We start from the raw sequence: 18823 nt of genomic DNA, 5'->3' as shown, positions 1-18823 counted from the left end.
GTGTTGTCTGGGTACAATTATTTTTAAGCAATTATAATCAAGATGTTTACAATGGTATTCATCCCAATAATATTAATTCTATCATAACAACAATATTTAACTTATTTACTTCAACAGATCTTCTTTATAACATTTGTCCTTTTTATATCCCCATATTTCTAACTTCTGTTTTTAGTGTCTAACTATTGGTAAAGTAAGTCCCATATCAAGAAATACTCAGTTTCTTCTTTTTTCCTTAATTGTAAGCATTAACTTATCAATTTCTGCACATTCTATTTTTTTTTTTATTACAGTCTCATCTATAGGGATCTCAGCATTTTTCCATTGTTGTGCAATACAACAATTCATTTAGTGACAGTTCAAAGTTACAGTGGCTCTGAAAAAACTGAGTTATGACCAGCGGTGGCATTCAAAAAATTTTACTACTGGTTCTGTGGGCGTGCTTGGTGGGCATGGCAGGGGAAGGATACTGTAAAATCTCCAGTCAGAGGTGGTCTTTGCCGGTTCTCCAGACTACTCAAAATGTCTGCTACTGGTTCTCCAGAACTGGTCAGAACCTGCTGAATACCACCTCTGCCACTGTGGCAAGACAGGTTGTAAAATGAGGCAAAATACACTTAACAAATGTCTTGCTTAGCAACATAAATTGTGAGCTCAATTGTGATCATAAGTCAAGGACTACCTCGGTATAGAAGTAGTCGGGGTTAATAAAAGTAAAGTAAGTAAATATGGAGTTTGCTCCCTGTTTATACACAGTAGCTTACACTGCTAGTGTTGATGAGATAGTGGTTTTGTTTTTGATAGTTCTTTGATTGGGGTGTTGTTTTCTGCTTGATTGTTTGTCTGGTAATAATCCTTGCTTATCTGGTGCTGGCTACTGGAATGGATGTGTTCTGATCTTTTTGTTTTCTTCTTAGCTTTTTGTTCAAGGAACTGCCTAGGAGAAAAATCACATGCACACCTCTCCAACACTGGTGGAAAAAGCTACTGTAGGAAACTCCACACTTACATACAATAACGATGTAATGTGATTGTACAACGAAACATCTGCAAGCCAACAATCAAACTCAAAGAACGCCAAAAAAATCCATAGTTCAACCCTAAACCCCATACCAGTATATTCTCTTCTATTGGGTTCAGGAAATATTTAGAAAATTTGAATTAACATCAGCAACCTTGCAAAGCACGATGGTAGCATACTAGGAAAAGAATATATTTTGCAGCAATACCTCCTTGGCTTTTAGGTCGTTGGCTATGATGTGAATTCTTGGAGTCAACCCTGTAGGAGGAGGAGTGGCAGAACTTTAGGGTGGAGTCAAAAAAGGGATCAAAGTAGAATCTCTACATAGTCACAAATGACTCAAGTTTAACCTCCCTTGAATTCCACTGACTCTTATTTAATTCCAAGCAGGTGCTAATCTGTAGTTGAAAAGATTCCTGTTCAAAGGCTGCTGTCAGTTTAATTGGACCTTCATATGTGGACCTGATCTTTGTGCCTGACAAACCTCCAGTTAATTAGAGTGTGATGTATTCTTGGATCATCATCAATTGTTATTTAACATTTAATTTTTAAACTGAATTGCAACTGCCCAAAGTACTGGGTAATTTGCAAGTACCACAACGAAAGAAATCCCTCAATATTGATTGGTGAACTTCCTAATGCAAACAAGATCGCCCTACTCAAGGTTAAGCTGTGGCTTTTCCTGTTGCATGGTTGTGTTATGTGCCCACGACAGCCCGAGAATAGTTCCTGTTGAAATAAATAGGAAAGATATAGCATGGTGACTTCTGTCCTGACCCAGCTTTCTCTCATAGGTTAAACACACCATCTTTCAAAGAAGGTTCTGGGAACCTTGTGTGTTGCACAACGGCCCGATGAATTAGGTTGCTGGACAAATAACATGAAATAAAATTACAGAGAGAGGGAAAGCAAAAGAAATGAGCCACAGAGGGTCAGAAAATGTAGCGTTTTCTCCCAAAGTTATCATACATCTCACGAATGGTGATGGTGTGAAGGCTGCCAGGCTCAGAAACAATGACATTTCAGATGAAAGATTAGCCCATTTAATATGCAGCCTGATGTTCGAAGGTGCTACCATCAACCAAAGCATCTGAGAAAAGCCAGCACAGCACAGAAGGGAAAAAACACATACCCTGGTGAATGGAAGATGACACATCAAAGTTCAAATGAAAATGATACACCAATAAAACCAATAATTTCCGTCCCCGGGGAACTTACAATCAGCAGAGTATGGTGAAAAGAAGTTGGTGGCTGCACTAACCTCTTATGTATATTACCCGTATCTCCACTCCTTTGGATTCCCATGTTTAAGCACGGTCCAATGGAAAATTGGCTGTTATGACAGTTTAAATCATGACTTTGTGTGGTCATAGTTAGATGGGCAAGATACTCCCTCAGGCACTGCTTTTGTAATAGCAAGGGCAGCTCAATATTAGAAGGATTTACAATAACCAAGTTACAAGGTTTCCAGGATATTTGGTGAGAGTAGTTTAGCTGTTGAAGTACAGGAAGAACAATAGCTGGTGCGCTAGTAGAAAAATCTGAGATATTATGGGAGAATCTCCACAAGACACTGGGCACAGTATTGTACCATTAAAGGAGACTATTTGTAGGTGAAATGAGGGGTCCTTGGTGCTGTTTGAGTTTGGTTGTTTTCTTGCAAATATTTCATTACCCAAACCTAGGTAACATCATCAGTACTAGTAAGGAATTGTTAAGCGCTAGCAAGGAGTTCTTAACACTGATGATGTTACCTAGTTTGGGTAATGAAATGTCTGCAATAAAACAACCAAGCTCAGAGAGCACCAAGGACCCCACAATCCTCTTCCTCCTCCTCTCCCACTCCCTTCTAGCACTGATTATGTTACCTAGTTTGGGTAATGAAATGTCTGTAAGAAAGCAACCAAGCTCAGAGAGCACCAAGGACCCCACAGTTGTCATCCTCCTCCTCCTCCTCCTCTTCCTCCTCCTCTCCCATTCCCACTCCTACTGATGATGTTACCTAGTGTGGGCAATAAAACATCTGCAATAAAGCAACCAAGCTCAGAGAACACCAAGGATTGCTCACAGAGTTGTACACGCAGGCACACGCACACACAAACGAGTTGGGTCTTCAATCACCACATTGCATTTATCACCTTGCAGATGTCGACAAGTCCCCATGGACCCCCTAGTTAAAGGTGACAAAAAGTGTTCCTGTAAATTACAGCCACTTTTGCTTGCAGCAACAATGATGTTTCCAGAAGTATCTCAGTCAACTTTCATTCAAGCCATTCACTGGAGGAAGAGACATTGAGAAGGTGGAATAGGAAGTGTGCATGAAAGAAAAGAAAAGAAAAGAAAAGAAAAGAAAAGAAAAGAAAAGAAAAGAAAAGAAAAGAAAAGAAAAGAAAAGAAAAGAAAGAAAAACATGCACCAGAATGGGCAGATGGTTCAGTGGCCTTCAAAAGCTGTTCAAGCAATTTATTAAATTTATGTAGCCATCCCCAACTCATCAGAAGTGACTGGTATGGAGATAAGGAGAGTCTCCAACTATTTTTATTCACTTCATGAAAAAGGAATAACTTTTTCTTTCTTTCTTCCTTTTCAAGAAAGAATAACATTTTGGAGAAATTCTGACTGGAGGACAATGACATCCCTTGCTGTTACTTTAGTTACCAGGCAGTCAAGGCAGAAATGTCTCTGGTGTGTCCTGTTTTTCTTATTACAATCTTCTCCCTGTTGGTCTGTGCCCTTCTTGGCCTGAGTCAATCCCAAGAGAGGATAGCAGGAGGGACCTCTTCCCCTGATTTTTTTTTTTCAGAACAGGAAAGGGGATCAGCCACCTGGACTGCTCCAGATTCAAGAAAAATATCGGATGGAAAAAAAACAAATCACTACCAGCAGCCTCCATCAAATTACAGCCATTGCAAAATGCAGAAACAATAAAATGATCTCCAAGTAGAGTCAAAGATGCATTAAACTAAACGGAGAGTGGTGTAGAAAAACAGAAATGTCTTTGTTGGGGAGAAGAAAGCTGGAAGAAAATTAAAGGGCTGGTTTTTGATGGAGTGTTAGATTGACAAATGATGGTTCTGGGCTTGAATCCAGAACACTATAAATTCTAGTCCTGCTTTAGGCACAAAGTCATCTGGGTGATCTTGGGAAAAATCATTCGCTCTCTGCCCGAGGAAAGAGGCAATGGCAAATCACTTCTGAAAATTCTGGCCAAGAAAACTTCAGGGACTTGTCTATGTGGTTGCCAGAAGTCAAGACCAACTGGAAGGCACACAAATAAAACAGACAAGCAAACCAAAAAAGAGGGGTCAAGAAGAGGTCAATAGCACCAAGTTGGAAAGATGGGGGCTGGGGAAAGGGAGATGGCCATTGCTATTTGGTTGCATGCATCACTGAAGAGTCGCAGCCTTTTTTGCATTTACTTGTCCCAGTTAATACACTAGTAGCAGGACTGTGGAGAGCTGGTTTCTTCTATCTCTGTAACAACAGACACTTTGAGAAGGATCTGAGCTATATGAATTGGGACATGCCCCATGCAAGGCTTTTAATGCCAGCATCCCTTACTCTGGCTGATTTTATTTTCAGTTGCTCAAATAGGAACTCTGTGCCTTGGCATAGCCTTCAAAGATTGGAGAAGCAATTATTTCAGATGGAATTCTGCAAGTGAAGATGTTGGTATGGTCTAAGCCTTCCTTTGAATGATTATGCTCATTAAAGTAAATTGAAATTATATTTGAATTCAACAGGCGAGCTAGATTGCCCTGGGGGTTGATCAGAGGCTTTGAAAATAAGCTCAAAGTTCCTTAGAAGAAGTATAATATCTGCCAGTGCTTTTTCTCTTTGTCTTAGCCGTGGATTCATTGTTTTCATAGAGATGAGAAGAGCAAGAAGTTAGAATTCTAGAAAGAGTGCAGAGAAGAGCAACGAAGATTAAGGGACTGGAGATCAAGACATATGAAGAACAGATGCAGGAATTGGGTATGTGAAAAGTTTAATGAAAAGTAGGACTAGGGGGTTACATGATAGAATGTTCCAATATGTAAGAGGCTGCAAGGGATCAACCTATCTCCAAAGCACCTGAGGGCAAAACCAGAAGCAATGGATGGAAACTAATCAAGGAGAGACCCAACCTAGATCTATGGGGGAGTTTCTTGACAGTGATAACAATTAATCAGTGGAACAACTTGCCTCCAGAGATTATGGGTGCTCCAATTCTGGACGTTATTAAGAAGAGATTGGACAACAATTTGTCTAGAATGGTATAGGTCTCCTTCTTGAGCAGGAGGTTGGAGTAGAAGACCTCCAACTGTGTTATTCTGTTAACAAACCAAAGGTCAAAGATGGTTTATTTCATGGCTAGCTGGGGAATTCTGGGAATTGAAGTCCACAATTCTTAAAGTTGCCCAAGTTGGATGCCTTGATGCAAAGGAAGGAAATCTTTGGTTTCAGTCCACTGAAGATGAGTGATTGATTAAGACTGATGGTAGAATGCAGGATGTGTAGGCTTAACATAACCCCTGGATCTAACACCTTTAGGGTCTCACATAAATATGTTTCTTGCTATTTTGAATATTCCAGAGTTAGAATATCTGCAATGGGATCCCAATGATTTAATTGAGATTCCTTTGTAGACATCTACTCTCTGATTCAAAGATGTCAGTGGAACTGATCAACAAGGGTGCATCAAAGAGAAAAGTCCTGGTTGACACATCCATTCTCTCCCCTCTCGTTATTCTAATCCCAAGAGGAGGAGAATACCCAACAGAGCTTGTGTGCCATAAAAATCAGGCTTCTTTCTACATAGTGATGACACCTGCCATGTACATTTTCACTTGAAGCAGATCGATAGTTTGCTGTTCAATATATTGAACCTATTCCAGATGGTATTAATCTATCAACTAGAAGCCAGGTAAAAAGTCAAGTTAGTATAATGAAGCAAATAAATGTAAGACGGATGGCTCTTGATTACGGGGGTGAAAAGCCAGACTGAATTGGAGGTTGGTGCCATCATTTCATAATAGGAAGCCGACTTGGTTTATTTTGTACTCCAAGGTGAACTCTTTCCTAGTCTATGGGATTTCTCTGAAAACCTTCCACTCTCTTTTAACTAACAGGCTATTTGAGATGAGAGAGAGAGGGAGACTGTTTTTCTCCCCCAAACATTAAAGGTAGAGCCAGCATGTTCTATTGCATTGGTTGTCAACCAGTAGGTCGGTGACCACTGGTGGTCCATGAGAAAATTTTGGTGGTCCGCAGAGAAATGTCACCTCCAAAGCACCCCCCAAAGCAAATTAATCCAGGCTGCATGGGAACACAAGGCTGTGCCCACGGAAACAAGGCCCACGGGAACGCAAGGCTTGCGTCCCTTGCATTGCAAACAACATGAGATAGTGAGGGGAGGGGGGAAAGGGCGGAGGGGAGAACTTGCCCCACTTGCCCCATATGCCATGCCTGGCCATCGGGCTGCTTTTTTCCACCTTTTTCTTCTTCTGTTTTTGGCTGCATACAAGGAAAGCAGCCAAAGTCTTTCTTTCTCTCCCTCAAACTCCACCAGAAATGAGTCTTTGGGATCTTGCAAGGCATCCTGCTCCAAGAGGCTGCGTCGGCAAAGTTGGTGACCCCCAGTCTAGTGGTTAAGGCACCAGCATAAAAAGGGGGGACTGGGAGTTCTAGTCTCACCTCATGTCAGCGTTCCAATGAAACTCCCCACCTCATTCAGCACTCAGAAACAAAGTTCATCCAAGTAAGAATGTATTAGAGAGGCACATCTGGGAAAACCCGAGTCTGAGAGTTCTGGGTATTCCCTTCATAATCAGAAACCCACCCACTGCACCCACCAGTCCATCACATAGTTCAATCACCCATTGTCCCAACTGGAGATCTTCCTTTCCAGGTGAAGGATAACTTGTCCTTGACTTTAGAAGAAAGAATGGTGTTCTGTCTAATCTTCCACCTCTCCATTAAATTTCCCTTCCCAAATTCCCAGGCACTAAGATGTGGCAGCCTTGAAGCGTCTAAGTAAAATATGGCTTCCAAAGCTGACACCTTAGGCATGAAAGCCCGCTGGGGTGACTTTGGGCCAGTCACTCTCTCTCACCCAACCACCTCACTGGTTGCTGTGAAGAAAATCAGAGGAAGAAGGTGTGTTGGATATGCTTGGTGCCTTGAGTTATTGGTAAACATAATAAATGGGATACAAATAAACAAATAAATAAAAAGTAAGTAGACATCGATAGATGATAAATAGATACTTCTCTTTCTCTGTCTGTCTGTCTCTCTGTAGACAGATTTCAATTATCTTAACTGTTCTCCTTCAAAATGGATTTGAATAAATAAATAAATACATAAATAAATAAATATTTATAAAATAAATTCTTCCAGAAGAAGATTTTGCATTTTTCAAAACTGGAAACCATTTTGGAAGATCTTTACTTCCATATATTGGAAAAGTCTCCAGATTTCTGAAGATCTTCTTAAAGCAATAATGGGTTAAATCCAAGTATCTTGGTTATGAATGGGAAGCTGATTCCCACAACCTTCTACACCAGGGCAACTGGCTGGAGAATTCTGGGAGTTGAAGTCCACAAGTCTTAAAGTTGCCAAGTTTGGGGACCTCTGTTCTACACACACACACACACAAACACACACACACACAGTTGTACACCACAAAATTCTGTTCTGATATACCTCCTTTTAAAAGACCTGACTCCTTGACGTCAGTTTTCCAAATGGGAGATGAAATAAGCAAAACAGAAGTGCCTTTGAAAACGATGGCAAGATCTTTAAGCTGATCTGATCTGGAAAAAAAATTTTTGAAAGAAAGTAAGGAAAAGGCACTAGTTTACATTGGATTAATATGATTTATTTTATCCGCTATGTTTTGTATTAATTTAGGATTTGCAGAGGTGCTAATCTTGTACTTTTTTGCAAACCCTTTGGAATACAATCCTCAAAAGTAGAGACAAAAATCTTTGCATATTATAAGCTCTGCTCAAAATGCTTTTGCTGTTCCAAATGTCTTTGCGGTCACTGCTAAATAAATATGCAACAAAACTTTTTATATTTAGTAAAAGTTCCCCCCTGCCTCCATTCTCTTTCTTTTACGATTCTTCCCCTCATGCTTCTTCAAAGTCTAACTTGCACTTTCATAGAGTGTCACAGGGAATATCACAGCTTGCCTGATTCTGCCACTGGTATTCAGAACATATGAACATCATTGCACTGCTGATGTTACCTAGTTTGGTAATGAAATGTCTGCAAGAAAACCATTAAGCTAACAGAGCACCAAGGACTCCACAGTTCAAGAGTTCAGCCCTGAGCTACAAATATTCTATTGGTAATACCTTATAAAATGTTTAGTAAAAGTTCAAAACTTAAAAACAGTCAGACTATGAGAAAATCAGATTGCACTCAAGTTAGTGAAGAAATGTCATTAATAGAATAACAGAGTTGGAAGGGACATTGGAAGTCTTCTAGTCAAACTCCCTGGTCAGACAAATGGTTGTTCAATCTCTTTTTAAAAATCTTCAGTGTTGGAGCATCCACAACTTCTGGAGGCAAGTTGTTCCACTGATTAATTGTTCTGTCAGGAAATTTCTCCTTAGTTCTAGGCTGCTTCTCTCCTTGATTAGTTTCTGTCTATTGCTTCTTGTCCTGCCCTCAAGTGCTTTGGAGAATAGCTTGACCCTCTCTTCTTTGTGGCAGCCCTTTAGATATTGGAACACTGCTATCATCTCACCTTAGTCCTTGTTTTCATTAAACTAGAAACACCCAATTCCACCAGTCATTCCCATATGTTTTAGCCTAGCGCAGTCCCCTAATCATCTTTGTTGCTCTTTGTTGCATTAAACAATAGAATTTTTATTTGTAAGAAAACACACAAAAGTTAGCCTGTCATTTTCAGTTATCTAGGGATATGGAGGCATTCTGCCAGATCTAACGTATCATTTGTATCTATCTACTGCTTTAATCCACCATCTTTAATTCAACTAACTCCATCCTGATTCCCCAAGATGTATTTGGGCTTCAACTCACATCTGGAGGGGATCAGACCATCTGCTGGGGGTATCTTAATGTAGATTATTACTCTAAAATAGCTAAATCTTCCAGCCATATCATTTCAGAGTTTTATGCTTGTGCCACTAACTTCTTATGATGGAAAATTTTAGTTTTCTTTTCCTCATCTTTGATAAAAGATAATTTCATTTAGTAACTCTTCAAGAGGAGAAGAAAGTATTGTGGATGGAGTGGAGTAATAGACAGATAGAATCAAAATCATGAGAAGTGATATTACTGTTTTATAACGCCTTGGTAAGACCATACTTGGAATATTGCAACCAATTTTGGTCACCACAATATAAAAAAAATGTTGAGACCCTGGAAAGAGGGCAGAAAAGAGCAACAACGATGATGGGCTGAAGGCTAAGACATGAAGAAGGGTTGCAGGAATTGAGTATGTCTTGTCTAGTGCAAAGAAGAACTAGGGTAACATAATAGCGGTGTTCCAATATTTGACGGGCTGCCACAGAGAAGAGTGAGTCAACCTATTTTCCAATGCACCAGAAGGCAGGACAAGAAGCAATGGATGGAAATTAATCAAGGAAAGGACCAACCTAGAACTAAGGAGAAATTTCCTGACAGTAAGAACAATCAACCAGTGGAACAGCTTGCCTTCAAAACAGAGGTGATATTCAGCAGGTTCTGACCAGTTCTGGAGAACCGGTAGCGGAAAATTTGAGTAGTTTGGAGAACTGGCAAATCCCACCTCTGACTGGCCCCGCCCCCATCTATTCTCCGCCTCCCGAGTCCCAGCTGATTGACTGGGTCATCTTTGGTTGTCCTGCACAGGAGAACGGAGCTGGAAAGCAGGTTAGTGGGGTGGGGAGGAATGGGATTTTGCAGTAACCTTCCCCTGGAGAGGGGGTGGGAATGGAGATTTTACAGTATCCTTCTCCTTCCACACTCACCAGGCCATGCCCACCAAGCCACACTGACAGAACCGGTAGTAAAAAATTTTTTGAATACTACCACTGCTTTAGAAGTTGTGGAAGCTCCAACACTGGAGGCTTTTAAGAAAAGACTGGACAGCTATTTGTATAAAATTGTATAGGATCTCCTGTTTGAACAGGGGTTTGGAGAAGAAGACCTCCAAGGTCACTTCCAACTCTATTATTCTATTCTAAACACCCTGTAATTTACTGTACATTCCTCTTGTCAAAGGCCTGAGGTTTCCTAGTTTTATCTACTTCAGCTGAATCCCAAGGGAAGACACTACTGCATTGTCTTTTTCAGTAGTGGTGCTTCTGTTGGAAGACTGTTTTTACATACAGTAGCTGTAGCTAAGACTACAATTCTCTGCACTGAAGATCAGATATAACCCAACTCCTTGTCCCAGACTCGTTTCAACTAATCAGTCCAAAGCAACATGTGTCATGAAAGGAGAACCAGCCAAACACCACGAATTTCTATTGTCTTCCTTTGTGATTTAACTGAAGTATGGAATCTAGAAGACTGAAAACTATTGGAAAGTGGAAAATGCAATCAAAGTCAGAACGTTCACCTACGAGAGTACCTCCAAACATTCTTTTGACTTCGTGGTCCAGTTTAATCAATCAGAACTTATACAGTCCTGATACTTTTAGTTGACCTTAATTTTTCCCAACTTTGCCTTATTTGTCACCTTCCACCAAATTGAAGAAATCAACAAAATTCATAGCAGGCTGAAAACCAACATTTCAGCCTAGATCGCATGAAGTCGCAGTGCTGATATCATTTGAGGCAGCCAGATTATCTATCCTTCCTTGTAGAACTGAATGACAGTGAATCAAGTACATTGACCAGGAACTGTCAACTTGTCAGCAGCCATGAAAGGGTCTAACCTCACAGAGGACTGGGAGGGCAGCGAAGGGACTTGCATATCTAGAAGGAATGGGGGATGCTAGTAAATATTTAACAACTGGCTGTGTTGGGTCCCTTGTTACTGCTCTGCTGCTAGCTGTCGAACAGCTCAATAGGTGCATTCGGCACTGTAGCTTAGCTTCACTCTCAACTAGCTTGGGAAAATTTGAGAGTTCTCGGTTTTCCCTTCCCAAAAGAAATTCAAAGATCCATCCCCTGCACCCATCAGTCTATCACATGACCCAAATAAAATGTCGTCCCAACTGGAGACATCCTTCCAAACACTCCTCTCCAGGTGCAGGGCAACATGTCCTTGACTTTCTGAGAAAGAATGCTGTTGAGTCTAATCTTCCACCTCTCTATGAAATCCCCCCTCCCAAGTTCTCAATGTGGCAGCCTCGAAGCTTCCAAGTAAAATACGGCTTCCAAGGCTCCACGCTTGCAATTCCAGAAAATTGGACAATAGCAAAATAGCAGAGTTGGAAGGAACCCTAGAGGTCTTCTAGTTGAATTCCCTGCTCAAGCAGAAGACCTTAGACCAGGGCTCTCCAACCTTGGCAACTTTAAGACTAGTGGACTTCAATTCCCAGAGTTCAACTCTGGGAGTTGAAGTCCACTAGTCTTAAAGTTGCCAAGGTTGGAGACCCCTGCCCTAGGTCATTTCAGACAAAGGCCCATCCAATCTCTTCCTAAAAACCTACAGTGATGGATTGCCCACAACTTCGGCAGGGAAGTCGGTCCACTGATTAATTGTTCTCATCGTGAAGAAATTTCTCCTTTTATTCAAGATTGGTTCTCGCTTTGCAATAAACTCTTGAAAATTGCTACAAGCCAGTTCCCGCAGCACCATCTAGAAAGCAGTCTTCCCACCATTTATCATGATTTTTTCCCCCTTATTCTTGTTCGGTTGTAACTGATTTTTTTTTTCTGAAGGAGTGGAAAGCATCCTAAGCTCCTAACTCAATTAGTTTTTAATTCTGGAGATCCAAATGATAATTGATTTTACAATTTTGTTGTTCAGTTGTTTTATCACTTCTGACTCTTAATGACCGGATGGACAACTATTCACTCGTGAACTGCTTTTTAAAGTTCATGCCCAGGATCACAGAGATGGTATCTTAACCATTTGCTCTTCAGCTATTCTCTCTTTCTTTTTTAAATCGCTTAGTTACAATACAGTAGTTACATCTTAAAGTTTTTGTTGCTATAGTTTGGTCTAGTAAAACGTTCCCATCATGTAAACCTCCTGGACTGTAAAATGTTAGCCACTGCAAGGGGGCCACTATTGCTATCCACAGAAAGAAGGAAGGGAGACAAGAGAATGAGAGAAAAAGAAGAGGTATGGAAGGTAGGTAAGTAGGTAGGCCTGCAGCCAGGGAGGGAGGGAAGGAGGGAAGGAGAGAGGGAAGAAGCAAAAGGGAGGGAGGGAGGGAGGAGAGATGGAAGGAAGAAAGTAGGAAGGGGGCAGAGGGAGAGAGAGGGAAGAAGGAAAGAAAGAAGGAAGGAAGGAGAAAGGGGAGGGAGGGAGGAGTAAGAGGAAGGAAGGAAAAAGAAGGGAGGAGGGAGGGAGGGCAGAAGGAAGGGAGGGAGGAAGAAGAGGGAGGGGGAGGGAGAAAAGAAAAGAAGGAAGGAAAGAAAGAAAGAAAGAAAGAAAGAAAGAAAGAAAGAAGGAAGGAAGGAAGGAAGGAAGGAAGGAAGGAAGGAAGGAGAAGGGAGGGAGGAGTAAGAAGGAAGGAAAAAGAAGGTAGAAGGGAGGGAGGGAAGAAGGAAGGAAGAAGAGGGAGGGAGAGGGGAGAAAAGAAAAGAGAAGGGAGGAAAGAAGGAAGGAAGGAGAAAGGGGAGGGAGGAGTAAGAGGAAGGAAGGAAAAAGAAGGTAGGAGGGAGGGAGGGCAGAAGGAAGGAAGGAAGAAGAGGGAGAGACAGAGGGAGAAAAGAAAAGGAAGGAAGGAAGGAAGGGTGGGAGGAGAAAGGGGAAGGAAAAAGAGGGAAGAAGGAAGAAGAGGGATGGAGGAAAGCTACTTACATTTTTTTTCAAAGTTCAGCTGAAACCTCCCTTTGCACCTAAATTTATATCCCAAAAGTATATGAAAAATCCAGATATAAATCAGCCGAGCAAGAATCTGTTCTGCAAAGCAAAATGAATTAGCTCTGCCCTGATTTATACATTCCTAGGTTCCAATGAATTATTCAGCAGATTTGGTACATGGATACGGGTCATCAGAGAGTCATCTATTGCCAGGTTTGTCTGCCTGGATCTAAAGCATCTCTCGGATTCACAGGAAAATACCTTTGGATCTGAACTGACACTATGGGCAAAGCTTTCCTGGACCTAGGTCATATATATGGCACAAATAAATATATACATTTATTTGTGGCTATATGTGGCATCCTCAAAAATATCCATAAACTGGGTTAATAAAGGTTTGGAAAAGATGTTGGAGGAGAAAAACATGGGTGAACCTGTTCTCTCTCTCTCTCTCTCTCTCTCTCTCTCTCTCTCTCTCTCTCTCTCTCTCTCTCTCTCTCTCTCTCTCTCTCTCTCTCTCTCTCTCTCTCTCTCTGAGCATGGATGGACACACTTTTACCAATACATATGATTATTTACTGCATTTACAAGGCTACAATCCATAGCATCATTATGTTCATTATATTTTCAGGAATTGTCTCACGGGAAAACAAAATTTCATTTGTTTTTTTCCCCGCCTTCCTTCCTAAAGGAAATATAAGATGAACTGTTCCGAGACAACATTACTATATTTTTTTTATGGGGGGTGGGGAATGGGATTTGCATTTTAATTAAAATTTGCATAAAATCGCTGTTCCTGGGTCATAGTGCTGGCTCCTGCTATCACTCAGCGGCTTGAAAAATATAAATTTGTTTACATGGCTGGAGGAAAAAAAATGGTTGCTAGGAGAGGAATAATGAGACCTTGGGTGCTCGGTTGCTGTCACAATAAATCTCAAAGAGTTGTGGCTACCAGTTGTCCATAAGGCCTGTGGCAACTTGGGAATGGGAGGGCACATAGGGCATTGGAGCTTAGCAGAGCAACATCCACTGTGAAAGCCAGTTGCTTGCAGTAACTGAATAAGAGAATAACGGAGTTGGAATGCACCTCAGAGGTCTTCAAGTCCACCCTCCTGCTCAAGAACGAGACCTTGTACTCAGTGGTATGATTCAACCGGTGCAATTTAGAATTTAGCATTTAGAAAAGACCATTTTTAGGTATAATATTTACCTTCTGCTGTAGCCCCTGTGAGTAAGACAGCTGATGCATGGCAAACCGCTCAGCTGCATGACTCAGCTGTGCTTAAAAACAAGACAATAACGCACAGGAAAAGGGCAGAGGCCAATGGGCAGGGCCAAATGACCACCAGAACTACCAGTTTACCCAAGCTGGTCCGAACCAGTAGAATCCCACCCCTACTTGTACCATTTCAGACAAGCGGTTGTCCATTCTCTTCTTAAAAACCTCCAGTGTTGGAGCACCACAACTTCTGGAGGTAAGTCATTCCACTGACTATTTGTTCTCACGGTCAGGAAATTTCTTTCTTTTTTTTTAAATGAAGTTTTTATTTTTTACAACAAACATATGAATAAAACATAAAAACATAAAGCCCTCTTTCAATGATATACATACAGTGTGTCCGTTGGTTACAATCTTTTGTGCTATCCTTTTTTTTTACCATTAATCACAAGTTATATAAATTCTCACCTTATCGGTCTAGCTTGTGCTTATATAATATCAATTATTAAACATTCATTTGACTATTTTCCCATCATTTTACACGAGATATTCTAATTTTCACTGTGATTTAATCTTATACACGGTCAGGAAATTTCCCTAGGTGGTTTTTTTCCTTGATTAGTTTAGGTTTCGTTGCTTCTTGTCCTGCCTTCAGATACTCTGGAGAATAGGTTTACACCAGGGTGGTATTCTACCGGTTCAGCCTGGTTCTGCCGAGCCGGTAGCACCGATGAGCAGTGGAGACCGAACCGGTTCTCTCCACCGCTCTGCTGTTGGGCCCACCCACCTGCCCGGGGTCCGATATTCATCTTTATTCCACACTTTTGAAGCATAGCTGCTTTGTGCGGCACAGCAGAGTGTTGTGCGGCAGCTGCTGAAGCGACAGGGAGAGTGCAGGCTGGCAGGAGGTGAGTTGGAACACCTCTGCACCTGCGCGAAGTGCACATTTGGCACGCGCATGCACGCAAAGTGTGTACACGCACAAAGCATGCCCATCAAGCCGCACCCACTGAGCCAGTGGTAAAAATCTTTGAATCCCACCACTGGTTTACATCCTCTTTTCTGGGACAGCCCCTTAGATATTAGAACACGGCTATCATGTCACTCCTAGTCCTTCTTTTCATTCAACTAGACCAGGGGTGTCAAACTCGGGAGGACCGTGTGTAGCCCTCTCAAGCTCTATTTTTGCTGGCGGAGGGTTGCAGGAGGCCATCACAGCCAGAAATGGAATTCGGGAGCCTGTTGTTGCTGGCAGAGCACTTGGCCCCCCACATGCACCCCTGACATGAGTGATGTGGAGTGATGTGGAGCTGGCCACATCCACCACAGCCATGCCTCCCCCAGCCCCCCGAGGTCTAATGCAACCCTGATGTGGCCCTCAATAAAATTGTATTTGCCAACCCTGAACTAGACATATCCAATTTCTGCAACTGTTCTTTCTATGTTTTAGCTTCCAGTCCCCTAATCATCCTTGTTTCTCTTCTCGGCACTCTTTCTAGAGTCTCAACACCTCGTGGCAACCAAAACTAGATGTAATGTTCCAAGTGTCGTCTTACCAAGGCATTATAAAGTGGGGTAAATGAGGAAGACAGAACATCAACCCCAAATCTCAAAATGTTCATCAAAAGAGACATTTTCCTGCCCTCTTTGCCACCCCCTTTCTTAAATCAGGAAGGAGGAACTGAGATTGAGCTTATGGTTCGAAAATAAAGTCTTCGGTATTGATTCGTTTTGGAAAAGTCAGCTGCAAATGTTTGTTCTCTGCCAAAATAAAGGTGTCAGGATTCTGAAGGAAGGCAAGGTTTACAGCTGCACTGTGCACAAATAGTAATAATAGGATAAAAAGGAGATGTTTTATTAAGCTGTCTGGTATGTGGCATGCTGGCACTGCTTTATTTTGTTTCAGTAAATCATGTACCATGTTGAAGATGTCACCAAGAAAGAAAGCAGAACATATGTGTATCCCCAAAGGTGCTTTTTCAGAGGCAACTGGACTTTCTGGTTTTTCTTTGAAGATGTTTCGCTTCTCATCTAAGAAGCTCCTTCACTTCAGCTTGTTGGATGAGAAGCGAAACATGTTAGAAGAAAAAAACAAGAAAGTCCAGCTGCCTCTTGAAAAAGCACCTTTGGGATAACCATGACCTGGATAATTAAGAATCTCCCTAGACATTTAGCTAACACGTGTGTATGTGTGTGAGCTATGGAGCAACTCTTAGCAATAAGCAGGAAAGCCAATTAAACCATCCCAAAGAACTTGCTGTCCGCAAACTTCTTAAAAACTTCCAGAGATGGAGAATTGCCTACTTCCATAAGAACATCATTCAACTGTTGCGTAGATCTCACCATTGGGAACATCTAGAGACCTGTACATTATTCCTGTTATTGGTCAACCTAATTAAGAGTGGACAACCATTTGTCTGAAATGATATAAGGTTTCCTGCCTAAGCAGGGGATTGGACTAGAAGACCTCCAAGGTCCCTTCCAACTCTATTGTTCTGTTAATTTCTGTGGCTGGTCCTACATATTTAACCTGGTTTCCCAAGTAACACATTTTCCAAATATGCACAACACACAGGACTGTAGGCTAACCAAATAAGCTGAGTTCACACAACCCATTAAGCCACTGAACTAAATTTCAGTGATGGGACATTGGACTCCAACTAAATCTGAGTCTCAGATTCTGCTCCATCAAGTTTTTCTCTCCCTACAGCAAATTCTGGAAGAATAAGTGGTAATGGCTGATAGGATAGGGCTGTTTCCAAAGAGTTAGATCATATATTTCCAACAACCAGTCCTTGGCATCTGGAATAATGTCACATTTTCAATTTCTCAATACAATTCTTTTAGCCACCTTTCTTATTCTGAACAATTACAATTCTAGAGAAACAGATACCAAAGCTAAGTTCAACATTACTCCAACATTTAAAAATTTCTCTGTGACTCTGCTTATATGCATTCATACACTCTCCTTAAGTGCACCAAAAAGTGAGAGGACAGTACCATATGTGTTGGTGAACTCTCATGTTTCTTAGACTTTGGAAAACTCTCTTTCAACATGTTGAAGTCAAGCCACCAAGCAGTCAATGCAGTAGGAATTCTTTACCTGAAAATAGCAATAACTTTTGAGATTTGATTTCCATTCCTGATTCAGATGATGCATTGACCCAGCTAGATTATCCTAGTACTCTACTTTAGATAACCTGTGTTGTCTGTGAGCTCCAGCTTGGAGAAATGGCTCCATTTCTCTTCTCAAATACTATTACTGTATGTTTTAAACCTACATTTCTCGTTTCCTGCTTAGTGTATCCTATATGTATCTTATGTATCTTACCTTTCAATAACAAAGACGTTTGACATGAGATGTCTTTGAGATGTTCTTTAATCATTTAACACCCAAAGGTAAACTAAGCTTGTGTTGAAATGTTTTTCAGATAAAGATAAGCCTGTACACACTATCACTGTGTATTAAATAAATCTCTCTACTTTATTATCCTTCCTTCCTTCCTTCCTTCCTTCCTTCCTTCCTTCCTTCCTTCCTTCCTTCCTTCCTTCCTTCCTTCCTTCCTTCCTTCCTTCCTTCTCTCTCACCCACCTTCGGTCCTTCCTTCCTTTTCTTCCACTCTCCCTCTCCCCCATCTGCTCTTTCCTTCTTTCCTTCTCATCCATCTTCCTTCCTTCCTTCCTTCCTTCCTTCCTTCCTTCCTTCCTTCCTTCCTTCCTTCCTTCCTTCCTTCCTTCCTACCTTCCTTCCAACATTTCTTTAGATAGAGTTGCTCCATTTCTACCATAAAATAGAAAGTGAGAAAAATAAAGTATGTTGGAAACTTCACCGATCAAGGACAAAAGAAACATTAGAATAAAACGAGCTTCTTGCCCTATATTTTATAATATAGTTTTTCAATGCTCTATAATTAGAGCAATGAATGGTGCTGTTTGGAAACCTATAAAATGAGGAACTGGGTTATGGTAAACAGCTTGAAAAATAAGCTCTTTTGTAAATTATAGCACAGTTTTTAAACTTCAGTTATAAAGCTGCGCCAAACCAAATAAAAATGCAAGGCCCCCATGTGAACGCTGACACAGCTGTAACTAAATGATGTTCAGCTAAATGCTGCAGTAATTATTTGCTCATTAATTACACATTTTTGCAAGTCACAAGAGTAACACCAATTGGAAAATACGAATAATTATCAGCAGTAATACCGCAGAAGCACACATAGATAGAAAACATCTTCCATTTTAAGGGTAATAATTGCAAAGCAGGCCAGAAATTAATAAGAAATACATAATTGAAAATTAACCTTGCAACTATCCATTGTGGCCTTGCAATTCTATTGTTTTATAAGAATTGCAAAAATATCAGACACTGCTCTAAGTAATATTTGGTGAAAGTCGGAGACGGACACCCAAGAGGCAGTGTGCAATTGTCAAATATTGGCATCCAGAGGTTGAATTGTTTCCAATAGCTTGTAGGCTTAGTACATTGTCTCAAGCTCAGAGGGCACTAAAAGAAGTTTTGGGGAGTTTGAATCACTCCTCAGATTTATGAAAGACAGGCTTGTCTGTTTTCTAATGCAATAGTCTGTGGGGATGGCCTTGGGAGACAGGAGGGAGACCCAAAGAACGGGCAATCTGCATGTAAAAGTTATCTCAGCCCATAGTA

Source organism: Pseudonaja textilis, chromosome 12 (genome assembly GCF_049901715.1).
Source record: "Pseudonaja textilis isolate UNSWEBS1 chromosome 12, rPseTex1.2, whole genome shotgun sequence".
NCBI classification, from domain to species: Eukaryota; Metazoa; Chordata; class Lepidosauria; order Squamata; family Elapidae; genus Pseudonaja; species Pseudonaja textilis.
This window is presented reverse-complemented; position numbering follows the sequence as displayed.